General features: G+C 36.4%; 1 long non-coding RNA gene across 1 annotated transcript in view; it reads right to left on the bottom strand.

Annotated features, from left to right (window-relative positions):
- The window catches only part of 2810404M03Rik (RIKEN cDNA 2810404M03 gene), a 218936-nt gene that overhangs the window by 153409 nt on the left and 46069 nt on the right, over nt 1–19458 (bottom strand). The window contains exons 2-3 of the long non-coding RNA NR_045497.1: nt 17607–17674; nt 15623–15694 (exon numbers count right to left, since the gene is read on the bottom strand). This is a non-coding gene — a long non-coding RNA (RIKEN cDNA 2810404M03 gene). The remainder of the gene's footprint in view (nt 1–15622; nt 15695–17606; nt 17675–19458) is intronic.

The raw sequence follows: 19458 nt of genomic DNA, 5'->3' as shown, positions 1-19458 counted from the left end.
GCTTCTAAATCTATCTACAAGAAACAAAGAATCTCAGTCTTCAGTAGTGACAAAAACTTCTGGGTTATTTATCTCCTTGAATGTTCAATGCAATCACCTCAAGGCTATCACTAAAATTTACACATATATATGTCATATACATGTATAAATATATTTCAAATATAAATAAATATATCACATATATAATGCAGATATTAAAACATATAACCATAAATGTAAATGGCATTTTTAATCCAATAGTGCTGTAAAAGTGAGGGGTCCTTTCATTGCAACAGAAGACTCACCCAATACAAAATCGTAAGCCCTACTTTCAAGATTTTAGTCCCAGTGAACTCACAAAATACCAAATTCTAGCCCAGAATACAAATATGCAATTTGTTTTCTCAGATAGTTTGGGATGACTATGCAACACACAAGGATACAAGCGATACCTGACAGGATTTCATAGTCCTAAATCTGCAATTAGTACTTCCTGTACTGCGATTTGCATAAATGTTTGTATAATTGATTCTGTCAGTCTCAGCTCTAATTTTCCTCCCAGGATTCTCTCCTGAGGAGTCTTTCTCACATAACACTTCCAATACTCCTGAATATTTTTATTAGCATTATTTCCTCCATTTTCGATTTGCAATTGTTTATAATTTCAAGATGCAAAAGCTTCATTAAAGAAGATATTCAGCATTCACTGCCCCAAATTGTTCCTGGCACATAATATCTAATACATCTTCATGAAATAAATAAGTATATTCTCAAACTGGTTCTATTCAGAGTTCTGGGATTAAATCTTCAAATAAGACAGCTTTGTATCATCAATATGAAAAAGGGAAAATTATCCAAGAGTTCCAGTGTCCTGCTTGTGCCACATTGCCTAGAAAAGAGGGTCAAACAGTGCCAATCTATGGTGACAAATGAGTTAGCCTATTAATATGCATACTTGTCCATATACGCTATCAATTTTGTGGCTTATAGAAAATTTGTGTATCCAATTCAAATGAGCAAGGTTCATTTCAATAGATATTTGAGCCTTTTTTATTAGATGTTTTCTTTAATAAAATTTCAAATTTTATCTCCTTTCCTCATTTCCCCTCCAAAACCCCCAGTCCCATCTCCCCTCCCCCTGCTCACTAACCCACCCACTCCTGTTTTCTTGTTCTGGCATTCCCATACACTGGAGCATAGAGCCTTCAAAAGACCAAGGGCTTCTTCTCTCATTGATGTCCCAAAAGGCCATCCTCTGCTACATATGCAGCTGGTGTCTTGATTCCCTCCATGTGTGATCTTTGGTTGGTGGTTTAGTCCCTGGGAGCTCTGGGGAACTGATTGATTCATATTGTTGTTCCTCCTATGGGGCTACAAACCCCTTCAGCTCCTTGGGTCCTTTGTCTAGATCCTCCATTGGGGATTCTGTGCTCAGTCCAATGGATGGCTACCCACTTCTGAAATTGTCAGGAACTGGCAGAGACTCTCAGGAGACAGCTTTATTAGGATCCTGTCAGCAAGCACTTATTGGCATCTACAATAGTGTCAGGGTTTGGGAACTGTCAATGGGATGGACAGTTTCTTTCTTTCCTTCAGTTTCTGCTCCAAATTTTGTCTTTGTATATCTTCCATGGGTATTTTGATCCCCCTACTAAGAAGGACCAAAGTATCCACACTGTGGTCTTTCTTCTTGAGCTTCATGTGGTCTGTGAATTGTATCTTGGATATTCCAAGCTTCTGGGCTAATATCCACTTATCAATGAGTGCATACGTTGTGTGTTCTTTTGTGATCTCGGTTACCTCACTAAGGATGATGTTTTCTAGTTCCATCTATTTGCCAAAGAACTTTATGAATTCATGACTTTTAATATCTGGGTAGTACTCCTTTGTGTAAATGTACCACATTTTCTGTAAGCATTCCTGTTGAAGGACATCTAGGTTCTTCCAAGTTTCTGGCTATTATAAATAAGGCTGCTATGAACATAGTAGAGCATGTGTCCTTATTACATGTTGGAGCATCTTCTGAGTATATGCCCAGGAGTGGTATAGCTGGGTCCTCAGGTAGTACTATGTTCAATTTTCTGAGGATCCGCCAGACTGATTTCCAAAGTAGTTGTACCAGCTTGCAATCCCACAAGCAATGGGAAAATTGTTCATTTTCACCACATCCTTGCCAGCAACTGCTGTCACCTGAGTTTTTGAACTTAGCCATTATATGAGGTAGAATCTTAGGTTTGTTTTGATTTGCATATCCCTGATGACTAAGGATGTTGAATATTTCTTTAGGTGTGTCTCAGTCATTTGGTATTCCTAAGTTGAGAATTCTTTGTTTAGCTCTGTACCCAATTTTTAATAGGGTTATTTGGTCCTCTGGGGTCTAACTTCTTGAGTTCTTTGTATGAATTGGATATTAGCCCTCTACCAGATGTAGGGTTGGTAAAGATCTTTTCCCAATCTGTTGGTTGCTATTTCATCCTCTTGACAGTGTCCTTTGCCTTATACAAGCTTTGTAATTTTATGAAGTTCCATTTGTCAATTCTTGATTAACAAGAATAAAGCTATTTGTGATCTGTTCAGGAAATTTTCCCCTGTGCCCATTGCTCGAGGCTCTTCCCCACTTTCTTTTCTATTAGTTTCAGTGTATCTGGTTTTATGTGGAGGTCCTTGATCCACTTGGTCTTGAGCTTTGCACAAGGGGATAAGAATGGGTCCTAGGCAAATGGTTGGACCTGTAGGGCATTTTCCTGAGTGAGGTAAGCCAATCACAAAAGATCTCAAATGATATGTACTCACTGATAAGTGGATATTAGCCCAGAAATTTAGAATACCCAAGATATAAGTTACAATTTGCAAAACACATGAAACTCAAGAACGAAGACCAACATGTGGACACTTTGGCCCTTCTTAGAATTGAGAACAAAACACCCCTGGAAGGAGTTACAGAGACAAAGTTTGGAGCTGAGACAAAAAGATGGACCATCTAGAGACTGCCATATCCGGGGATCCATCCCATAATCAGCCTCCAAACGCTGACACCATTGCATACACTAGCAAGATTTTGCTGAAAGGACCCAGATATAGCTGTCTCTTGTGAGACTACGTCAGGGCCTAGCAAACACATAAGTGGATGCTCACAGTCAGCTATTGGATGGATCACAGGGCCCCCAATGGAGGAGCTAGAGAAAGTACCCAAGGAGCTAAAGGGTTCTGCAAACCTATAGGTGGAACAACAATATGAACTAACCAGTACCCCGGAGCTCTTGACTCTAGCTGTATATGTATCAAAAGATGGCCTAGTCAGCCATCACTGGAAAGAGAGGCCCATTGGACTTGCAAACTTTATATGCCCCAGTACAGGGGAAAGCCAGGGCCAAAAAGTGGGAGTGGGTGGGTAGTGGAGTTGGGGGGAGGATAAGGGGACTTTTGGGATAGCATTGGAAGTGTAAATGAGGAAAATACCTAATAAAAAAAAATATATATATATAGAAAAAGAATGGGTCAATTTGCATTTTTCTACATGCTAACCACCAGTTAAACCAGCACCATTTGTTAAAAATGCTGTCTTTTTCCCACTGGTTTTAGCTCTTTGTCAAAGATCAAGTGATCATAGGTGTGTGGGTTCAATTCTGGGTCTTTAATTCTATTCTACTGATCTGCCTGCCTGTCAGTATACCAATACAAAGCAGTTTTTATCACAATGGCTCTGTAACACAGCATGAGGTCAAGGATGGTGATTTCCCCAGAAGTTCTTTTATTGTTGAGAATCGTTTTAGCTATCCTGGGTTTTTTGTTATTCCAGATTAATTTGGAAATTGCTCTTTCTAGCTCTATGAAGAATTGGGTTGGAATTTTGGTGGGGATTGCATTGATACTATAGATTGCTTTCATCAAGACGGCCATTTTTACTATATTAATCCTGCCACTCCATGAGCATGGGAGATCTTTCCATCTTCTAAGATCTTATTTGATTTCTTTCTTCAGAGACTTGAAGTTCTTGTCATACAGATCTTTCACTTTCTTAGAGTCAAACCAAGATATTTTATATTATTTGTGACTATTGTGAAAGATGTTGTTTCCCTAATTTCTTTCTCAGCCTGTTTATCCTTTGAGTATAGAAAGGCCACCGATTTGTTTGAGATAATTTTATATCCACCCCCTATCTGAAGTTGCTTAATAGTTTTAGGAGTTCTTTGGTGGAATATTTGGGGTCCCTTAAATATACTGTCATATCAGCTGTAAATAGTGATATTTTTGACTTCTTCCTTTCCAATTTGTATCCCTTTGACCTCCTTTTGTTGTCTAATTGCTCTGTCTGGGACTTCAAGTACTATATTGAATAGGTAAGAAGAAAGTTGGCAGCCTCGTCTAGTCCCTGATTTTAGTGAGATTGCTTCAAGTTTCTCTCCGTTTAGTTTGATGTTAGCTACTGGTTTGCTGTAGATTGCTTTTACTATGTTTAGGTATGGGCCTTGAATTCAGTCTTTCCAAGACTTTTATCATGAACAGGTGTTAGATTTTGTCAAATGCTTTCTCACAATCAAATGAAATGATCATGTGGGTTTTTTTTCTTTGAGTTTGTTTATATAGTGGATTAAGTTGATGAATTTCCATACATTGAACCATCCCTGCGACCCTGTGATGAAGCCTGATTAATCATGATGGATGATCATTTTGGTGTGTTCTTGGATTCAATTTGTGAGAATTTTATTGAGTACTTTTGCATCAATATTCATAAGGGAAATTGGTCTGAAGTTCTCTTTCTTTGTTGGGTCTTTGTATGATTTAGGTATGAATTGGGTAGTGTTCCTTCTGTTCCTATTTTGTGGAATAATTTGAAGAGTACTGGTATTAGGTCTTCTTTGATGGTCTGATAGAACTCTGGAGTAACCCATCTGGGCTTTTTTTTTTTTTTTTTTTTTGGTTGGGAGACTATTAATGACTGCTATTATTTCTTTAGGGGTTATAGGACTGTTTAGATCATTTATTTGATCCTGATTTGACTTTGGTATCTGGAGTTTGTCTAGAAAATTGTCCATTTCAGTCAGAATTTCCAGTTTTGTTGAGTATAGGCTTTTATAGTAAGATCTGATGATTTTTTTTTTAGATTTCCTCAGTTTCCCATTTTATGTCCCCCTTTCATTTCTGATTCTGTTGATTTAGATACTGTCTCTGTGCCCTCTGGTTAGTTTGGCTAAGGGTTTATCTATCTTGTTGAGTTTCTCAAAGAACCAGCTCCTGGTTCAGATGATTCTTTTTACAGTACTTTTTACAGTTCTTTTTGTTTCTACTTGATTGATTTCAGCCCTGAGTTTGAGTATTAACTGCCATCTACTCCTCTTGGAACTATTTGCCTCTTTTTGTTCTAGAGCTTTTAGTTCTGCTCTCAAGCTGCTAGTGTATACTCTTTCCAGTTTCCTTTTGGAGGCACTCAAAGCTATGAGTTTTCCTCTTAAAATTGCTTTCATTGTGTTCTATAAGTTTGGGTATGTTGTGGCTTCATTTTCATTAAACTCTAAAGAGTCTTTGATTTCTTTCTTTATTTCATCCTTGACCAGGTTATTATTTAGTAGAGTGTTTTTCAGCTTCCACGTGAATGTGGGCTTTCTATTATTTTTGTTGTTATTGAATACCAGCCTGAGTCCATGGAGATCTGATAGGATGCATGGGATTATTTCAATCTTCTTGTATGTGTTGAGGCCCATTTTGTAACCAATTGCACGGTCAGTTTTGGAGAAGGTACTGTGAGGTGCTGAGAAGAAGGTATATTATTTTATTTTAGAATAAAATGATCTATAGATATCTGTTAAATCCATTTGTTTCATGACCTCTATTAGTTTCCCTGTGTCTCTGTTTAGTTTCTATTTCCATGCTGAGACTGGGGTGTTGATGTCTCCCACTATTATCATGTGAGGAGCAATGTGTGCTTTGAGCTTTAGCAAAGTCTCTTTTATGAATGTGGTTGTCCTTGCATTTAAAGCATAGATGTTCAGAATTGATAGTTGATCTTGGTAGGTTTGTACTTTGACCAGTATCAAGTGTCCCTCCTTATCTTTTTTGATAACTTTAGGTTGAAAGTCGATTTTATTCATTATTAGAATGGCTACTACAGCTTGTTTCATAGGACTACTTGCTTGGAAAATTGTTTTCCAGCCTTTTACTCTGAGGTAGTGTCTGTCTTTGTATCTGAGGTTGGTTTCCTGCATGTAGGAAAATGTTGGGTCCTGTTTACATAGACAGTCTGTTAATCTATGTCTTTTATTGGGAAATTGATTCCATTTTTATAAAGAGATTTTAAGGAAAAGTTATTTTGCTTTATGTTATTTTTGTGGTTAGAGGTAGAATTATGTTTATGTGGCTCTTTTCTCTTTGATTTGTTAAAAGATTATTTTCTTTTGTTGGAGTTTTCCCTTTATTATCCTTTGAAGGGCTGAATTTGTGGAAAGATATTGTATAAATTTGTTTTGTCATGGAATACCTTGGTTTCTCCATCTAGGGTAATTGAGAGTTTTGCTGGGTATAGTAGCCTGGGCTGGCATTTGTATTCTCTTGGGGTCTGTATGACATCTGCCCAGGATCTTCTGGCTTTCATAGTCTCTGGTGAGAAGTCTGATATAATTCTGATAGGTCTGCTTTTATATGTTACTTGACCTTTTTCCCTACTGCTTTTAATATTCTTTCTTTGTTTTGTGCATTTGATGCTTTGGTTATTATGTGACAGGAGGAATTTCTTTTCTGGTCCAGTCTATTTGGAGTTCTGTAGGCTTTTTGTATGTGCATGGCCATCACTTTTTTTAGGTTACGGAAGTTTTCTTCTATAATTTTGTTGAAGATATTTACTGGCCCTTTAAGTTGGGAATATTTGCTCTCTTCTATACCTATTATCCTTAGGTTTGATCTTCTCATTCTGTCCTGGATTTCCTGGATGTTTTGTGTTAGGAACTTTTTACACTTTGCATTTTCTTTGACTGTTGTGTCAATGTTTTCTATCATATCTTGTGGACCTGAGGTTCTCTCTTCTATCTCTTGTATTCTGTTCATGATACTTGCATCTACAGATCCTGATTTCTTTCCTAGGATTTCTATCTCCAGATTTGTCTCCCTTTGTGATTTCTTTATTGTTTCTACTTCCAATTTTAGACCCTGGATGGTTTTGTTCAATTCCTTCACCCTTTTGGTTGTGTTTTTCCTGAATTCTTTAAGTGATTTTTGTCTTAAATGACCAACTTTAAGGGCTTTTACCTGTTTGCCTGTGTTATTCTGTGTTTCTTTAAGGGAGTTATTTATGTCCTTCTTAAAGTCCTCTATCAGCATCATGAGATATGATTTTAAATCCAAATCTTGCTTTTCTGTTGTGTTGAGGTATTCAGGACTTGCTGTTTTGGGATAACTGGATTCTGATGATGCCATGTACCCTTGGTTTCTGTTGATAAGGTTCTTGTGCTTGCCTTTTGCCATTTGGTTATCTCTGGTGTTAACTGGTCTTTCTGTCTCTGGCTTGAGCTAGTTTCTCCTGTAAGCCTGTGTCAGCACTCCTGGTAGACCAGCTCTCCTCTGGCAAAACCAGTGCACAGAGAGTTGTGGAACAGCCCCAGCTTCTGGGTGCCGATGGTGGCTGGAAGGACCCTGTCCCAGCTGCTCCACAGCAGATATTTGAGTCTTAATATTAAAGATTACATAGATCGTTTTTTAGAGATTCTTCAGTCAGTGAAGTGCATGCTGTTTGAGTATAAGGCCTTGAGTTGAATTTTCATACAAAAAGGCTGGATATGGCAGTATAAATTTGTAATCCCAACACTTAAGAGGCAGAGATAGGTAGCGTCCTAAGACTCACAGGTCCATTAGCCTAACCCACTTCGGAAGCTCCAGAGACTATGTTTCAAGAAATATCATGGATTGCTCCTGAGAAATGACACTAATGGATGTCCTTAGTTTCAACATGCTTGTACAAGCACATGTGTCTGGGCATCTGCACATGTATATGGCCATGTACATATACACACATGTGCATAATAAATAATAATTGCATTTGTATTCCCAGGGAAAATATTCAGAAGTATAACATAAAGAGTATTCATGTTCATGAAAATATTCCTCTGATCTAGAGACAATAGAAAGACAGTATCTGAGGCTCTCATGAAGAACTGAGTAGTCCCAATTGTAACACATCACAAGGTGAACTAGAATAATTGAATTTTAATACAACAATAAAATTCAACAAAATGTTGGGCCATAGAACATAACCACTTGCTTATATGTATACCTGGAAATTTCCAGATATTTTATTATGATAATATTCTCCACTCATAAAATCCTAACTAACCAAACACTAAGTAGACTGGAAGCCCCTCCTTGGTTCAGACATGATTGCCAGGACTCACTGGTCTATATTTACTTAAATATTCTAAGAGCTTCAAAGAGAGTATATAAAAACCTTTAGGAAAGTAAGCCACTCATTATTTGTACCATCTTTGGAATCTGTAGAAGAGGCAAAGAAGAGAAAGGATGAAGGAATTTGACTTCCTAAGTAAAAGCAACATTATATTCCACTGTCTGTTGCTTTTAAATTTCTTAAATTTGAGAATAAAATCTGTGTATATCAGAGTTACTGGTTATTTTAATGCTACCATCATTTAATTCCTTGTTTTGTATAACAAGTATTGTTGTGAATATTTGAGGCTTAGACTATGATGTTACAGAACTCACATAGAAACTGCAGTAAGGTAACATTTAACTTTTTACATAATTACATTTTTATAAGTGAAAAGATAGGCTAAAATCTCTTTATCAAAAATGTTCATGATTTTATTAATCCATAAATCAATGACTTAGTTCTTAAATAAAGATTGGCCTTTTCTTGCCAAGACAAATGCTCAGAACTCTAACTCAGAAGCTTCTCATACATTTTAACTCCCTAGACTGGCTCACCCTACACATCTGCTGATGTTATATCTTTGAACATATATCCTGCATTTCCTCCCCTCCTCCCCACTACCTCTGGAAGTCATGATTTGATTATTTGTCTCTGTTCTTTGTTTGCATCCACAGACGAGTGAGACCATGTGACATTTTGTTTCTGTGTCTGGCTTCTTTCATTCAGAATCATTCATTAGGGAAATAGAAGAATCTCTTTTTTAAGCTGAAAAGACCCCACTCTATCCCTTTGTACTATGTTTTCCTTATTTATCAACCTTTCCACAGGCATCCTAATTGTTTTTATCCCTTATGAAACATAGAACTTAGATATCATTATAAGGCTGTCCTTTCACCTCCTTTTAGTATATACCCAGATAAAAGGATGAGCCATAGCCTAGGTTATTTTCAATTTTCATAATAACAGCAAGAGTGTACACACCAACAACATTATAGTAACTTGCCCTTTCATCTACATACCCTACCACACTTACTATTTCTTATCTTTTTTTATACTAGCCATCATTAATGGAGTGAACTTGTGTGTTGCACATTAGTTAAAAATTACATTCTCCTGACAATTAACATTGAGAAAATTTTTATACATATACTGGACATATACTTATTTTTATATTTGAAAATGGCTTTTTGGGTTGTATAACAATTTCTTTAACTAAATTATTTGGTATTCTGCTATTCAGCTTTAAAGATTCCTTATAAATTTTGGATATTAGCCACTTGTTTATAGTGTGGATTGTAAATATTTTTTCTAATCATTACATTATGATTTTATTTTATGATTTATTTCCTATGCTATGAAGATACTTAGCTTAATGTTGTGCTGTTAATTTAATTTTGTTTTTGTAAGCCTATGTGTTTTGTATAATTGCAAAATCCTTATCAAAACTAAGTCTGGGAGATTTTCCTCTATGTTCTAGTAGCTTTAGGATTTCATACCTCACTTTCAATGTTTTTTGCACAGTTTTTCGTTGATTCATAACGCTAGTAAACTTCAGTAATGAAACTAATTAGTACTGAAAACCAAACAGTAATGAAATTAGTCTTCAGTCTTTTCATGAATAATGAGTCGAAGAATCTACCCTTAATACATGGCTTCTTTAGCTGGAGGGTGTGCTTGGGTTACACTTGACTCTTGTTTTAAGGGTCAACATGTCTGGTTTATGTTTGCTATCTAAAGCTTTATGATATAATTTTCATCCACAATGTCTGACACCTCTAACTTTTCCTTTCTCAGTACTACTCTGGCTACTTCGAATTTTTTGTGTCATATCATAAAACATTTGGGATTGTTTCTCTATTTCAGTTAAGAATGTTATCAGGATTTCACTGTGAAAAATAATCATATTTATCTAGATTATCACATTTAGCTTTGAATCCCTGTATTGTAAATAAATCCTTCAACTATAGACAACTCTGGCAGTTACTCACTCCTATATAACTTTGATATCTTTAAGTTTTCTAAGTGTTTTGATTTTGGCTATTGCCAATGAAATTCTAAGCATACCATTTATCCATTAATTCCACAGAAATTTCATGAAACATTCTTCCAATATATCAAATCCCATAGGCACAAAGAAGAAAAAACTTCATCTAAAGATCTAATGAATTTAATAGGAAGACCTAACCAGGAAACATGATTGACTGGTTGTAACAATACTATGGATTAACCCTAGAAAGCCTGAATGCTAACATCTATGCTATCATATTATTAAAACTCTGCTTCCATCATCAAAGAGATATCAGAAGGAATACTTTTCAATCTAGTAGAAATTATAATGGCCAATTCTGTTTACAAATTCAAACTTACCAAAGCCAAAAAACTAAAACAAAACAACAACAAAAAAACAAAACTCAAAATAGCTGTGCAACCTATTTTTTTTTTAAAAAAATCAATGACATCCGACATCCCTACATGCTGTTCTAACCACTCTGAAGGGCATTTCACAGGAGAGCCATACTAAAAGAAACATGATTAAATTCTAATGACGGGTCTAATGAACCTGTGAATGAAATTCTACAAAGTGAGGTTGGAACAAAAGAACCAAAGAGACATCAAGAACAAAACCTCAGCACTGTGGCTTCAGCCCTGGTAGAGTGGATCCATTGCACTGTTTGATTCTCACAGTGGTGCTCAGTCCATACAGTTTTTTACAGGATACTTGTTATGTGAAGCCCCGTGTGTTTCATTAATAAAAAAAGAAATGGATTTCCAGCATCACTTACACCTGTTAACAAAGCATCTTCCATGTATTTAGCAGGCACTTGAAGTACTTGCATAGAGTTTTTAAGAGTATAAAGTCCTCATTAAAGTCTTCTAAGTGCCAACTAACAGCCCCAGGATTATGGGATTAATCTAATGTATTCATGTGCACACAGAGATATGTGACACTGGAGTTTTTAAATTACCCTGCAACCAATAATAATCATTTTAATAATAATAAAATAATAGTCTGAGTATTATAATAATAAGCATGCATGAAGAATTCTAAGTTATAATCATAGTAATTTGTCTTCTTCCATTTAATTAAGGCAATTTTATCTTACAATGAAGAACAATGACACTAGAACTTTCTCATTCCTAGCAGAAAAAAATAGGTTGTATTTGTTCAAGTACAGATACTCCCTAATAGCAAAGACCATGTTCATACAGACACCAACAAGCACTACTAGAACAAATTTATTAGTAACATGGAAACAGTACGGTGGCTGCCTCAGAGGCAGTGCCTGTTCTGAAACTGGCAGTATCCTGGGAGAAGAGAATGAGAAAACTTTGTAAAGATACCTCCGTGAGGAAGAGATTTATACTGTCAAACCTGAAACAGCATTTCTTATTAGTCACTGTCTAACTGCAGCTCAGAAATAAAACCTGTCACCAAAGGAGTTTAAGTTATTTTCTGCAAAACTGAATTAATCCCCCATGACTCATCTTCTTAACCCAAACCCAAATTACTTCATCTCCACTATTTTATTGTGTTAAAAAGAAACCCTCTGTTCCTTTTTAGGTTTCAGGTGTCCTGCCATGTCAGTGCTATGGGACAGGCATTGGAGTCCTTTGCCCAGTTTGTGTTTGCTAAATTTCTGATGACAAAACTAAGTCTCTCAAGGAGTGGAAGGTTCTTGGGGAATTCTTTTGTAGAGGAACAGAGGTGATAAAATTTTAACTGAGAAAGAAAAACAAACAAACAAAACCTGTTTTATCACTCCCCACGCAGGGCTGGGACATCAAGCATATTTTAGAAATTGGGTACAAAGCCAATTTCTTTGCTGGCATGGAAATCTCTTCCTCACCAATATATCTTTGCTGGCAAGGAAAATATTCCTTATGATGATTTGTTTAACTTAAGCTGCCAATCCACTCACAATCTTTTTTTTTTTTTTGGCATGGTAAAAAGCAGAAACACCAGATTTTGAAAGGTAACCTAACTAAATAGTAAACAATTTCAGACAAGAAATATCCATGAGTTTTAGATACGGAAGGACATCAGAGGGTCTCAATGCACAGTGCTCATGTGAACTCTAGGAGCACTTAACGTAGGTCATTTATACTTAAAGGAGTCTCATTTTCAAATAAGGATTGAAAATCCTTATTGACTCATCCAGCACATGCCCTTTCCATCCCAGAATCTTAGACATGGAAAATTTTTAAATAGTTACTACTATCATTTTCTTGAAAGTTTATGCTCATAAAATAGTGTTGACCAAATGAGCCATAGAATATCAAGCAACTTTGGCTCTTCTAGAATAAGGCACTGATGCTGCATACAAGCTATGAGAAGGATGCAAAGATTCATCTAAAACCGTGAGGGAATGGGCCAGCCCCCAGAGCTCCCTGACCATGGCAGTGGTAGAAAGAACAGTCACTGGCCCCATGATGCTTTGAAGACCCCATCAAAAAAAAATTAGTGGCACCCTCAAGTTCATTAGCACTAAAAACTCTCCTCACATTTCTGGTTAATGATTTATGTATCAAAAGCCAATTATGTTTTGCCCTATGTTCATTTCTTACATGGGTCATTGTAGAGGCTTGAATATGATTGGTCCATGAAAAGTGGCACTATAACAGAGGTATTGCCTTATTGGAGAAGATGTAGCCTTGGTAGAGGAAGTGTGTCACTATGGCTTAAGTCTAGCCAGTGTGATATAGACAGTCTCTCTTGTAAGCAGATCAAGATGTAGAACTCTCAGCTCCTTCTCCAGCACCATGTCTGCCTGAACACTTCCTGCCATGATGATAATGGACTGAACCTCTGAAACTGTAAGCCAGCACCAACTAAATGCTGTCCCTTATAATAGTAGCCTTGGTGATTGTGTCTCTTCACAGTAATGAGCAATAAAACCCTAACTAAAACACTCATTCTTCACAGTCACAGAAGCTTCTCTTTATTTCAAGAACTCCATGATACAAATATATTCTTATCAAACTTGTGTCTTGTCCAAACACTCCCCACCTCTTTCCTGGGCCCAGAATTTTGACTAGATGATAGAATTTGAACCCCTTGATGTGCATTTTCAATGTTTTTTTTTTCCTATTCTTATCTACTGTGGTTCTTATCTACATGTGGGACTCCTATTCTTATCTACATGTGGGACTCATGATAGGTTATAGAAGACTAAAATTCACCTACAATTATAGTGGAAAGCTGAAAACATACACAAGCACTCTAGAACATAACCCTTACACATTAGGCTCAGAGAACATCACAGAAGATTGGTTAGAAAGACTTTAAGAGCCAGAGAACAAGATGAATTGGTAAGAAAGGGTGTCTTCTGAATAGGACAGGGGTGATTTAACTGAGGAATCTCAGCATGATTGCATATACAATGTACTCACGATCAACATGACTATGTGGATAGGGAAAAAGTTTCCAAGGCCCTACCCTTAACTGAAGAAGTCCAGACACTGATTGGCTCCTGAGAAGAGACAGTTAATTTCCTTTTGGATAGAGCACCCATGATAGTTTGTTCATACCTAAGTAGTCAATCCTAAACCCATGTACATGAGCAACACTAATTAGACTCAATAGATTACACACACACACACACACACACATTCATACATATGCAACACACACAAACACACACACAAACACACACACACTCACACACACACACAAATACAGAGAGAGCAAGCTGTCCTTATGGTCTTTTAGAGGAAAGATTTAAGAAGGGGGATAATAATTCAGGGAGGTGATCAGGACTAAAATGATAGAAGGAAATAGCAACTTCTATAACCCTGAGGATTTAACCTCTCCAATTCCAATCACCTGGCAAACTTTGGAGTCTCCCAATCTAGCCCTGGACACACTTGACATGCAGATAAGTTAAGCTTCTACATTCCTGGCACCCAGGTCAGAACACAGCCAAAGAAACTAAATAATTCTCTTTGCAAATGTGTTTTGTGATCTAAATACTCTTGGACCATAGCCCAAAAGAAAATTGGAGAATGTTGAAGTCATTACCTCAGTTTAATTTATGACAAAACCAGGATGCATAAAGAACAAAACAATGGCACAGGATCAAAGATTATATCCCCAAGGTCCTGATTCTGCTCCACTATGTAGTTTGGCCTCATGAACTCTATCAGTAACTCAAGGATGTATTTGCATATTTCATTGTCATGCTGTTAATATATTCATCTTCTGGAGCTCGGCTTTTCTAAGGGAATCTAATTCCTTCTTTTGAATTTCTTCTCATTACCACAGACTCAGCAGGTCCAGAGATTCCAATTGCTCAGTGAGCCATACTTTCAAAGCACAAGTCTTCCTATTCAGTACATTCTTTAAATAATTACAGGTCTCTTTTATAATAAACTCTTCCCAACATGTTACCAGTCGACATTTTTATCTTCTTTTGATTCTGCCTTTAAAGTTGTTTCACCAATGCTAAATATAAAGAAAATGATAAGGTCAAGTTGCTTTTCTTCCATGCACACAGCAACTCAGAAAATGAATTGTAGCTTTCTGCTTTCTTATTGTACAGGTAATGATGTAGTCATTGTGGCAAAGCCTTCACAGATAGCAAAAATTATATGCTGTTTGCAGAAGTACTAATTATCTCTTCTTGATCAAGAAAAAGAATACTAAGCTGGCTTCTAGCTACACAGTTTAATTTACACCCATATTTTGGTTCTGGCAAGAAGCCTGAGTTATGTTACCTTTTTTTTGGCTAGGAAATAAAAATAACATAAAAAATGTTATTAAGAAATGCTTAAGACAGCTAATACATATGATTGATCGTAGAAAGCCACTACCAGTTAAGCTATAATGCAGATGTACATGCAGAGATGGTGAGGAAACCAGAAGACAAGAGGATGGATAGTTAACAGCATCCAACTTGAGTAATGTGAGCTAATTCAATCTATTTTGGACATGCCGAGTTAACTCTGTTATTAAATGACTATTTGCACTTCCAGGAAAGGAACAAACTATATATTTTTAAGACATAAGAGCTACATCATTCCCTGGCAACCCCAAAAAGGACATTTTTTTAATCATATTCCCTTCATTTGCTGATTTATAGTCACACAGTGTTGTGGCCAAAACTGTCCTCAACTTCAGATGACTTTTATTAAATGTTATTGCTTTTAATGATTCTTTGTAATTTTTGAAAGTATATTTAATTGTTAAACAATTTTTAATTATATTCTTGAAAGAAAAATAATTGATATTTAAACTTAACTTATACATTTCCTCCAAAGTTCTATTGGACTTACATTCATGAATGATGATGATGATAGTGATGATAATGATGACGACAATGACAATGATGACAATAATGGAAGAAACTTAAAAAAAATAAAACAGACCACAGTCAACAGATATAGAATAAATAGAAAAAGAACCTATCTATCATATGTCATGTATTTTTGCTGTTTTCGTTATTAATTATAATCATATGTCTGTTTGATTGCAACCTATGGACATTTTCAAAGTAAACAGAAAAAGAGCTATTGCTGTTATTTGAAACATATAACCTCCAAAGGTAGCAATCCCACACTTGTCTCCCTCCAGTTCTCTCCGGATCTTATTTATGCAGACATACAAGCATCCATAAAATGTTGGCGAAGTGTTTAATGAGCCCATAGCAAGATCAAAGGATTACTGAGGCATTCAGTCTAGAGTGGCCTGCATATTAGTGCTTCTGAGCTTAGAAATAATGACAATATAAAAGTAATCTATGGAGCTAGAACTAAAATTCAAGTCTTCAGGTTCCCAAGAATAAGTTCCCTTTACTCTAAAATACCCTCTCCTGTGACCTTGGCCAAGACTTTCTACTTTTCTGAATCTCTGTTTCCTTTTCAAAATTAATTTAATATTATTGCCCAAACTTGCTCATTTGGATAGTTTTGACATATAATTCACACTCATGTGAAAGTGTAATATAAATGTAAATGTACTATGATTTTGAAAATGCAAATATATCAACATAGAATATTATAAATTGTCATTCACATTAGTTTCAGGATCATATTGTCCTCTTATCTGGTAATAATCATATAAGAACTTTTGAAAAATCTCAATAGTGTGTATGTGTGGAGGAGGGGGGGTGATTAACTGATGTGACACATGGCTAGCCTTAGATCTCTTAATAAGAACTTGTGTTCTTCACTTGAACCTGGGTTGAGTGCTTCTGTTGCAATGACCAGACAGAGGGTGTCTCATCAAGTGATTGTACCAGATCCTCCACATCACTCATGAGCAGCATGTAACAGCATCTATGTATCTATGCCATAGTCATTTTTCCTCTACCCATGGATTTTTGTTAAAGCTAAAGAATAGGATGCACTAGGACATCAGAATATGTGGTCCCCAGAAACGAAAGGGAGATGGATCTTGTGAGGTGAAACTTGGCATATGGAAGGCAATTAGTCCCAGCCTAATTCTAGTGCTACCCACTCCTTGGTTGAGCTATTTGGTCGGGCACAAACATCTAATGCTCTTTATGATGATATTTGTGAGGCTAGTTAAAGACCAAGTCAGCAGCGATACATTTGCATTTGCAGCTCCTGCTTGCCCACTTCACTCCTCTCCTTTCCCCTCAGCTTAGGCTCCATTCATAATAAAATATAGCATCTACATGGAATTCTGTGATTTTCTTCTAAGGAATCCTAGGGGAGACAACATCCAATAAGAAATAAGCATACAAGTAGTGACCAACTAAGGGATGAATGGAAGATAAAAATTACAAATACATATTTAGAATTACATATTTTTCAGTATCCCAAAGACAAAGTAGAGAGTAGCGGTATGTCAAGTTCATTTCCTAACTTAACAGCTTGAGTTTTATAGACACACTCATCACTGGACTAGACATTAAGGATCCTCATATATAAAACTAACAATCCACCAGGCTCTAGCTGGTCCTTCCTGAGGAATTCCAAGTTGAAGCAATACAAAATGCATATGAGAAGGTATTTGTGAAGAGTAGGGAGAAAAGTAAGTAATACAATAGAACTTAAATTAGGATAAAGGAACTGAAGATCTAGATGTGGTCAAAGTAGCTATAAAATGGGAGAAATATATGCATTCAATGGGGGAAATGTGAGAATACAATTTTGAGATCAGGCTATTGTGAGGACAGCGAACTTCAAAGTAATACCATGGAGTTAGGGTTATATATGACATCCATGAGAGGAGGAACTCAAAGAATGTTGGCATAAGCACACGGATGAACCATCAATGTGGATGCAAACTTACAGCGTAAGAATGGGAAATGGTACACCCTTAGTCTCCGATGTCCTTAAAATAGGCTTAGCTAAAGCAACCTGCAAGAGAAGAAAGGAGATGAACTCACCAATGGCCCAAAATAATAACATTCATCTATACAGCAATGGGTAAGTTAGCATTTCAGAGACTTCAACAGATACACTATGCTTAACTGTGCTGTAAACTAATTTACAAGGGGTGGGGGTGGGGAATGAGACTAATAGGGGAAATACCACACAGAAATTATAGAAGGTCAAGGATACATTATTGCAGAACAAAATAGGGGGCTTAGTTTTTAGAACACATGGGATAAACACAGTTAGTATTTAGAGTGGGAAAGATGTGAAGAACATACTTAGAAATCACTATGCTCTGCAAATGATCGGAGATGCAGGCAATAATGGCTCCCATTGTGAAAATGGTGGTGGGCTTTCTTAATCACTATTAACACAATACCATATAGGAACAATGCTTTGTCTAATTGTATCATTTGTATAAGAAAGGTCAACCCCCTCAAACTGAGTTATACCTACCTCTTTAAAGTGTTTTTACTAGGTACCTCAGGTTTATATACCTAGAACTTGCTATATTGCCACTCATGATCCTCCTGACTGAGCCTGCAGAGTGGCTGGGGATATAGGTGTGTGCCTCCATGTCTACCATGGTACACGGTATCTTAGTTAGACTCCAGAAGTACTCCAATTAAACCTAAATTAAGTCTAGCATACTTCCATGTATTTTAGCTCCACAAAGCCATGCCTCTTTACATTATCCCATCAACCCTGTAAAGAATCGTTACTAAAGGGCTTGGAATGGAACTGAGAGAAAGTGCTATAGCAACAGGCCTCTGTGAGTGGCACTCAGACATGTAACAGAACCTCCAAGTGGTTTCTTGATGATATCCTTAAATAAGGAAGAAAACCCTCATCCCAGTGTCTGTATCCTGCATCTGGGACCCTTTGGTTATCACATAGCTCATAATGTAGGTGAGCACTCTCTCAGCCTCCCCTTGATTTTCTCAGTGCTTACAAGTGTTTTAAAGCATTTGATTCTCTGCATTGAATGACCTCTTGCATGAACACCTTGGGTGAGTGCTGCTTTTAGAAGAGATATCTTGCTGATACACACATTTCTTCTTTCTACAACCCAACTTAACCTGGAAACGGGCTGTTGTTAGTACACTAGTAAGCTTTAAAAAAAATGTTTTCCATTAACTACAGGATACTTTTATTTCTTCAAATGAAAATGTCGGAGACTGAACATAAAAAATAAATGTGCCCCAGAAACATAAAAGTTGTATTATCGGAACATGTTGATACCCTATTCTATTATCAAACCAAATGAATTAATAATATACTTAGTTCCTTGGGGAAAGTCCAACTCTACACTTTGGATCTGATTGCTTAACTGTATAACTTAATAGAAACTATAAAATTTAGGGACGGGTGCTTTTGCAAGAGGTGAGAGGGAAGAAGTTAATGGCCACTCTGGCCTAAGAGAAGTACCCTCTACCTCTTCCTAGGGAACACTGCTGAATTCGGGATGGAACTGCACAGCCTACTGGATATTAGGGCTACAGTAAAAACACTTAGTTAATGCTATAATCATCCTGGCAAGCTGAGGCCTAATTGTAATTCATATCTTTTATTTAAACTGAAAATTATCAAATTATCCTTTAAGCATTTAATTTCTCTCATCTTCCAATGAAGGAAAAAATAATATTTTTATTACTGTTTCTGATATTTAAGAAGAAAGAAAAGACAAGTTTAAAAGCAGTTTTTAAATTTATACCTTTTAATTAGTTTAAAAAAGTTTCTATATAAATGTTTATATATATGCTAAT

The sequence above is a fragment of the Mus musculus genome, chromosome 8, assembly GCF_000001635.26.
Source record: "Mus musculus strain C57BL/6J chromosome 8, GRCm38.p6 C57BL/6J".
Taxonomy (NCBI): domain Eukaryota; kingdom Metazoa; phylum Chordata; class Mammalia; order Rodentia; family Muridae; genus Mus; species Mus musculus.
The sequence above is the reverse complement of the archived record's forward strand: the minus strand, read 5'-3'. Positions and strand labels throughout refer to the sequence as shown.